General features: G+C 33.5%; 1 protein-coding gene across 1 annotated transcript in view; it reads right to left on the bottom strand.

Moving 5' to 3' along the window:
• The window catches only part of LOC135082631 (uridine 5'-monophosphate synthase-like), a 201,616-nt gene that overhangs the window by 132,575 nt on the left and 62,699 nt on the right, over positions 1-6,342 (bottom strand). The gene's annotated exons all lie outside the window — the stretch shown is intronic.

Raw genomic sequence — 6,342 nt, 5'->3', positions numbered from 1 at the left:
ATAAATAATTATACGTTGCTTAGCAACCAAAACTTTTTTGATTTGTTCCTGCCAGATTGATTGACGAAACAAAAAGGATTAATTCTATGGTTCAAATGCAATCCATATAATTTATCAGTTTTTATCGGGTTTTTTTCTGATTCTATGAGTATGGTCAATTTATTTATTATAATTTAGGGCTCTGTTTATTTTAATTAATTTTATTGATGAATCAATCATTCACTTCATTCTTATCCAGATAGGGTAAAGTGTCTAGTCATTGGACACGTCTTGCTTAGGTATAATTTATTTAGTTTTGTATTTCTATTTCAACCACTGAGTGTTCGAGGAGTGTGCCTCTCCACACAACTCCTGGGAGGTTAAACTTCAATCATAATAACGCCACTTCAATACTCACACACACTTTATTATTAAAATATTATCAAAATCTATTACATATTAAATATTAAAACATTTACAACTGAATCTATCGAAATTCAATAATACAATGATACAATGTCACATTTTCTCGCTTTTCTACACCTGTCATTATTTTCAAACTTTATTCTATTGCTGTTTACTTTTAAAATAAAACCTGCCAGCAACATGTCATCTCATGATAAAATTCTATATCCTAACATCCCCTCTGAATTTTATCTTTATATAATCATAACAACTACCTATCTACTCCTTAAAACTCAACTTAACTAACTTACCCAATACAACCATACAACAAATATACTTTTGAATTAATTAACCTAAACACCTTACATAACTAACTTAAAATTAAAATTTCAAGTTAACTCCCAAAATCCTTATATTCTAATAAACACAAATGTCCACTATGTATCACTCACTATACATTGTCTAAGTCTCAAAAACTTTGTTCTATCCAGTGGTTTAGTTAAAATATCAGCCAAATTGTCTTTAGTAGGACAATAATAAATTTCTAATAAATTTTTATCTAATTTCTCCTTAATAAAATGGTATTTCACATCAATGTGCTTGCTCCTCCTATTTAAGATTCCGTTTTTAATCAAAACTATTGCTGATTGATTATCAACAAACAATTGTGTTTTTGGTAACTCCCCTGTCAACTCATGAATCAAACTCTGAATGTAAAGCAGATCTTTTATACACTCGGCTGCAGATATATATTCAGCCTCAGTACTAGACAAAGCAGTTACTGACTGTTTGCGAGAACACCAGTGAATTGGACCACCACCATAAAACACTACAAAACCAGTCGTGCTCTTCCTAGTATCAGGATCACCTGCAAAGTCTGCATCACAATATGCTTTTAAACTTAGATCGCTACCACGAACATATTTTATACCACTGCTAACTGTATTTTTAATATATCTAAAAATGTTTTTAATATTTGCAAAGTCATTCAAATTAGGATGTTCCTGATGTCTACTACAATAACCAACATGAAACGACAGATCTAATCTTGTTTTGTTCACTAAATACAACAACGAGCCGATTAATTGCCTATAACGATGCACATCATCATCACCACCTTTCCCCTCTTGATGTGTATCTATCAAAATATCTGGATGACTACTATCTTTTAAGCTTTTGTATTTAAATTTATCTAAAAGTTGATTTATATAACTTTCCTGAAAATTTTTTATAAAATTTTCTTCAATTAACACATCAAAACCTATAAACTTTTCAGTTTTATCAAATTTCCGCATTTCAAATTCCGTTTCTAATTGATTTATTATTTTATTTAAACATATTTCATCCTTACCAATTAAAATACCATCATCTACGTAAATTGCTAAGTATATATTTTTATTTTTATTATGAAACACACATGGATCTGATTTCATTTGTATCAATCCCAATTTCTTCAAAAATTCCGTCAACCTCTTATTCCACATAAGTGGCGCTTGCTTCAACCCGTACAAACTTTTCTTTAATTTACACACCTTATTTTCTTTGTCCTTTATGTTGTATCCTAAGGGTATCTCCATAAAAATATCTTCATTTAATTCCCCATATAAAAATGCTGTTTTCACATCGAACTGCTTTATTTTAAATCCTTGTTGAGCTGCAATAGCCAACAACAATCTAACACTTGTTGTGTTTACCACTGGACTATATGTTTCTTTATAGTCAATGTTATACTTTTGTAAAAAACCTCTTGCCACTAATCTAGCCTTATATCTTCCACCAGGCTTTATTGTAAAAATCCATTTACTTGATATTATTTTTCTATTTCCTGCTTCCTGCCTTCCTACAATTTCCCATGTTTTATTCTTCTCTAAAGATTCTTTTTCTTCCTCAATTGCTTTCTTCCATAAATCTTTATCAACACTACTCAAAACTTCCGTAAAAGTTAAAAACGAACTCTCTAAATCATAATCCATTAGCCTAGAAGGTAATCTCCTCTCTCTATTTGGTAAAATCCTTAAACCATCACTTTCTTCAACAGCTGAATCTTCTCTAACCTCCCCTCTCAAATTTATATTTTCTTCAATACAATCTTCAATATTCTCAGTATTTCCACCATCAACTTCAACATCTTCAACTCTATCTTCAAAAACATCAGTAACTCTTTCTTCATAAACACCATTATCTTCAACACCATTTCTAATATCTTCATTAACTTCTTCATTACCAACACCACCGCTTATAACTTCATCACAAGTATCACCATTAATATCACCATTAATATCACTATTAATATCACCATTAATAACTTCATCACTAATATCAACACTAATTTCTTTAAATAAATTATTTAAATCACTTAGTCTCACTTCCCTATAACACGTTTTTAAAAACTCACTAACATCACTCTTACTATTATTAAACGTTACATCTCTTGAATAATAGATTTTAAAATGTAAAGGATCCCATATTTTATATCCGTTATTAGTATAACCTACTAAAAGCCCTTTACTGCTTCTTGAGTCAAGTTTATTTAACTGAAAATTATTTTTAAAGTATGTTAATGATCCGAAAATATTTAAGTGTTTTATATTTGGTATTCTATTAAACCACATCTCCGCCGGTGTTTTAGTGTTTACTGTGTTTGAACATCTGTTTAATAAATAAGCAGAAGTTAAAACCGCTTCACCCCATAGTTCATGTGGTAGCTGCATATCAAAGAGTAAAGCTCTTGTTCGTTCCATTAAGGACCTATTTAACCGTTCAGCTTTACCATTCAGTTGAGGAGTATGCGGAATTGTATAATCAATATTAATACCTTTGGAAATACAATAAGTTTTAAATTGGTTACTGGTGTATTCTCCACCATTATCACATCTAAATGTTTTAACTGTTGTGTTAAAATGATTTTCCGCCAAATTGATAAAGTTTAAAATTTTAGAAAAAGCTTCGCTCTTGTTTTTAAGAAGAAATACTTTAACAAAATGTGTATAATCATCTAAAAATGTAATAAAATATTTGTAGCCATCCCATGTTTCCTTTCCAATAGGACCACAAATATCACTGTGAATAATTTCTAAAGGTTTAGTAGCTCTATATCTAACAGTTTTAAAAGGTTTTTTACAAAGCTTAGATTGTATGCAGACTTCGCAGATGTCTACATCATCTACTAAGTTTCTATCTATACCTAAAACAAGGTCTTTAGTCTTGTTTATAGGTACATGACCTAAGGCACGATGCCAGAAGCCTTTAATAAGGAATGTTTTGTCTGACCTCGAATGCACGACTGACTTTGACATGTCCATTGGCAGTTTCATATAATAAAGGCCATCCTCTCTGCGAACTCCTGTCTGCTTACACTCAGAGTTCTGATCCATGATTTGGCATTTATTTCTGTAAAATTTAACAATATAATTATCATCAGCTAATTTAGACACAGATAATAAATTCTTTTTAAGTTGGGGTACACATAAAACATTCTTAAAATTAATATTGTCTGTATAAATATTTCCCATGGTGTTAACTGGATGTATGTTTCCATCAGCAGTCATAATTCTATAATTTATGTCTTCTTTGTCATTCAGATAGTTTTCAGACGTAACAATATGACTACTGGTTCCTGAATCCAGGATGAACTCCACAGTTGTTTTTAAAGGAATAAAATTACTCACATGCTGATGTTGCTGTAGACAGAATTTCGTGTAATGAGAATTATGCTTGCAGTACATACAGTTCGTTTGTTGACTGCACTCCGTATGTTTGTGTCCGAACTTCAGACATCTGAAGCATTGCAGGTTATTATTTTTCCATCCACGATTTGCATTCATATTCTGCCGACAATACTTGGCAATGTGTCCTTTCTTGCCACATTGAAAACAACTCTTGACTACAAATGCGTTGTCATTTGTTTCTATTCCTGACGTAGACGGCGTCATTTCAGGTTTTTCCAAATTTAGATTTTGATTTTCTTTTCTCATAGTAAGTTCTAGATTTATTCTTGATAGTAGATTTATTAGTGATTTTTCCGAAGTTTGGGTTGACTCCCACGCAGTTCTAAAAAAGGCAAATTTTTCTGGTAAGCTTGATAAAATTTTAATCATGATTTGTTTTTCGTCTATGCTGTAACCCAAATTTCTTAATTTTATTGCTTGATTTTCAATTTCTGCTATGTCAATCATCAAATCTGAATTTGAAAATTTGAATTTGTAAAATTGTTCTTCTTCTTCTTCTTCTTCTCCTCTATGGCTACTGTGTTTCCACGTTTGCCAATGTCACGTGAGCATAGCCATTACACGGTATATGAAGTTATAAACCTTGGGGTTGAGTGCTATTAGGTATAGTCTAGCGTGCACACCTAAAACAGACAAACACAACGGCACAAATAAGACAACACAGTTAGTAATATACATAATAAAATCACAAAAAAAAGGCACGAGAACAGACAACAAGTAAGTGGGTAGTAGGAGGGAGGAAGGGAAATAAAATAGAGTTAGTGGAGAGGGGGAGACGTGAACATTTATTAGAGTTTTATTTTATTAATTAGGATGAATTTTGATAGAATGTCTAAAATAGGGGAGTGAACAAGACCGAGGATTGATTTAAGATTGCAAGGACGGGGAAAGTCTTGAGGTAGGGAGTCGTATAACGACGCGCCTACCCTGGGACAGTTAAAAAATATGTGGTCAGCAGAGCCTTCGTCCAAGCCGCATTCGCAAAGCGAACTATCTTTCACTCGGATTTTGTTTAAGTGAACAGGAGTACATGCATGACCCAAACGGAGACGACAAATAATAGAAACTGCTTTTTTAGGTAAGTGATGGTGTTTAAAAAACCATGGACGGCTAGGGATTTCTCTTTGGATATCGAAATAATATTTGCCCGCTAGTCTCCTCGAGTTTTGCCAATCAGTGCACCATGATGTAGATAAATGGTTAAGAGCCAGGCAGGAGAGATCATGGGAGAGAATTTTGTAATGCTCCATTGAACCTGAAGCGATTGCATTCTTTGCACAGGAGTCCACTGTCTCGTTACCAGGGATACCACAATGGCTAGGAATCCATGCTAAAATAATATTGAGACCTTTTTGATTGCACCTGTAAAGGGCTTCTCTTATTTTAAATAAAATGGGATATTTGGTTTTAGATTTGAACGGGTTGGAGGAAACACCTTGGAGGCAACTTAAAGAGTCTGAGAAGATTACCGTTTTGGAGAAATTGTGGGATTCAGCGTAAAGAATGGCTTCAAGAATGGCTAGAGATTCGCCTGTGAAAACAGAAGAGAAAGGAGGTAATTTAAATGATAATGCGATTTTAAAGGCAGGTATCCAGACCGCAGAGCCAACGCAGCCATTTATATCAAGTTTAGAAGAGTCTGTATACATGTACTGCCAGTCCGGCCAGTGTTTGGCTACAATATTTAAAAAAATTTTGGGAGCACCGGGGCAGTCTTTATCTATTCCCAAATTTAAAATGATGGATGGATTAAAAATTAATGATTCGAAGCTTATAGAGTACAAAGGGTTTATTTCCATCTCTTCGATAGGAGCCGGGAGGCGAGAAAATTTAGAAAAAGAATGATGAATACAAGAACGTTTTTGAGTGGAACTGGCTGAGTCACACAGACTCGATAAATGACGAAGTTTTTCAATGAGGGGGTGACCGCGATTTTGGATAGTCTTCGCAAGGAAGCGGTCGCTGAGAAATTGTCTGCGTAAATAGAGAGGAGGATCGACGCATTCGACTTGCAGACCGTTGATTGGAGAAGACTTCATGGCTCCCAAAATAATACGTAAACATTTAGATTGAATTTTTTTGATTTTATCTAAAGCTGATTTATTACACGGGTCAAGGAGAAAGGAGGCATAGTCCAGGTGGCTACGGACGATAGCATTGTAGAGGAGTTTTTGGGAAAAAGGATGGGCACCCCAACTAACTCCAGAGAGAGAACGTAGAATGTTTACTC

This window comes from Ostrinia nubilalis, chromosome 22 (genome assembly GCF_963855985.1).
Source record: "Ostrinia nubilalis chromosome 22, ilOstNubi1.1, whole genome shotgun sequence".
Taxonomy (NCBI): Eukaryota; Metazoa; Arthropoda; class Insecta; order Lepidoptera; family Crambidae; genus Ostrinia; species Ostrinia nubilalis.
Note: the sequence above shows the minus strand (reverse complement) of the source record. Positions and strands in the feature narration are given on the sequence as shown.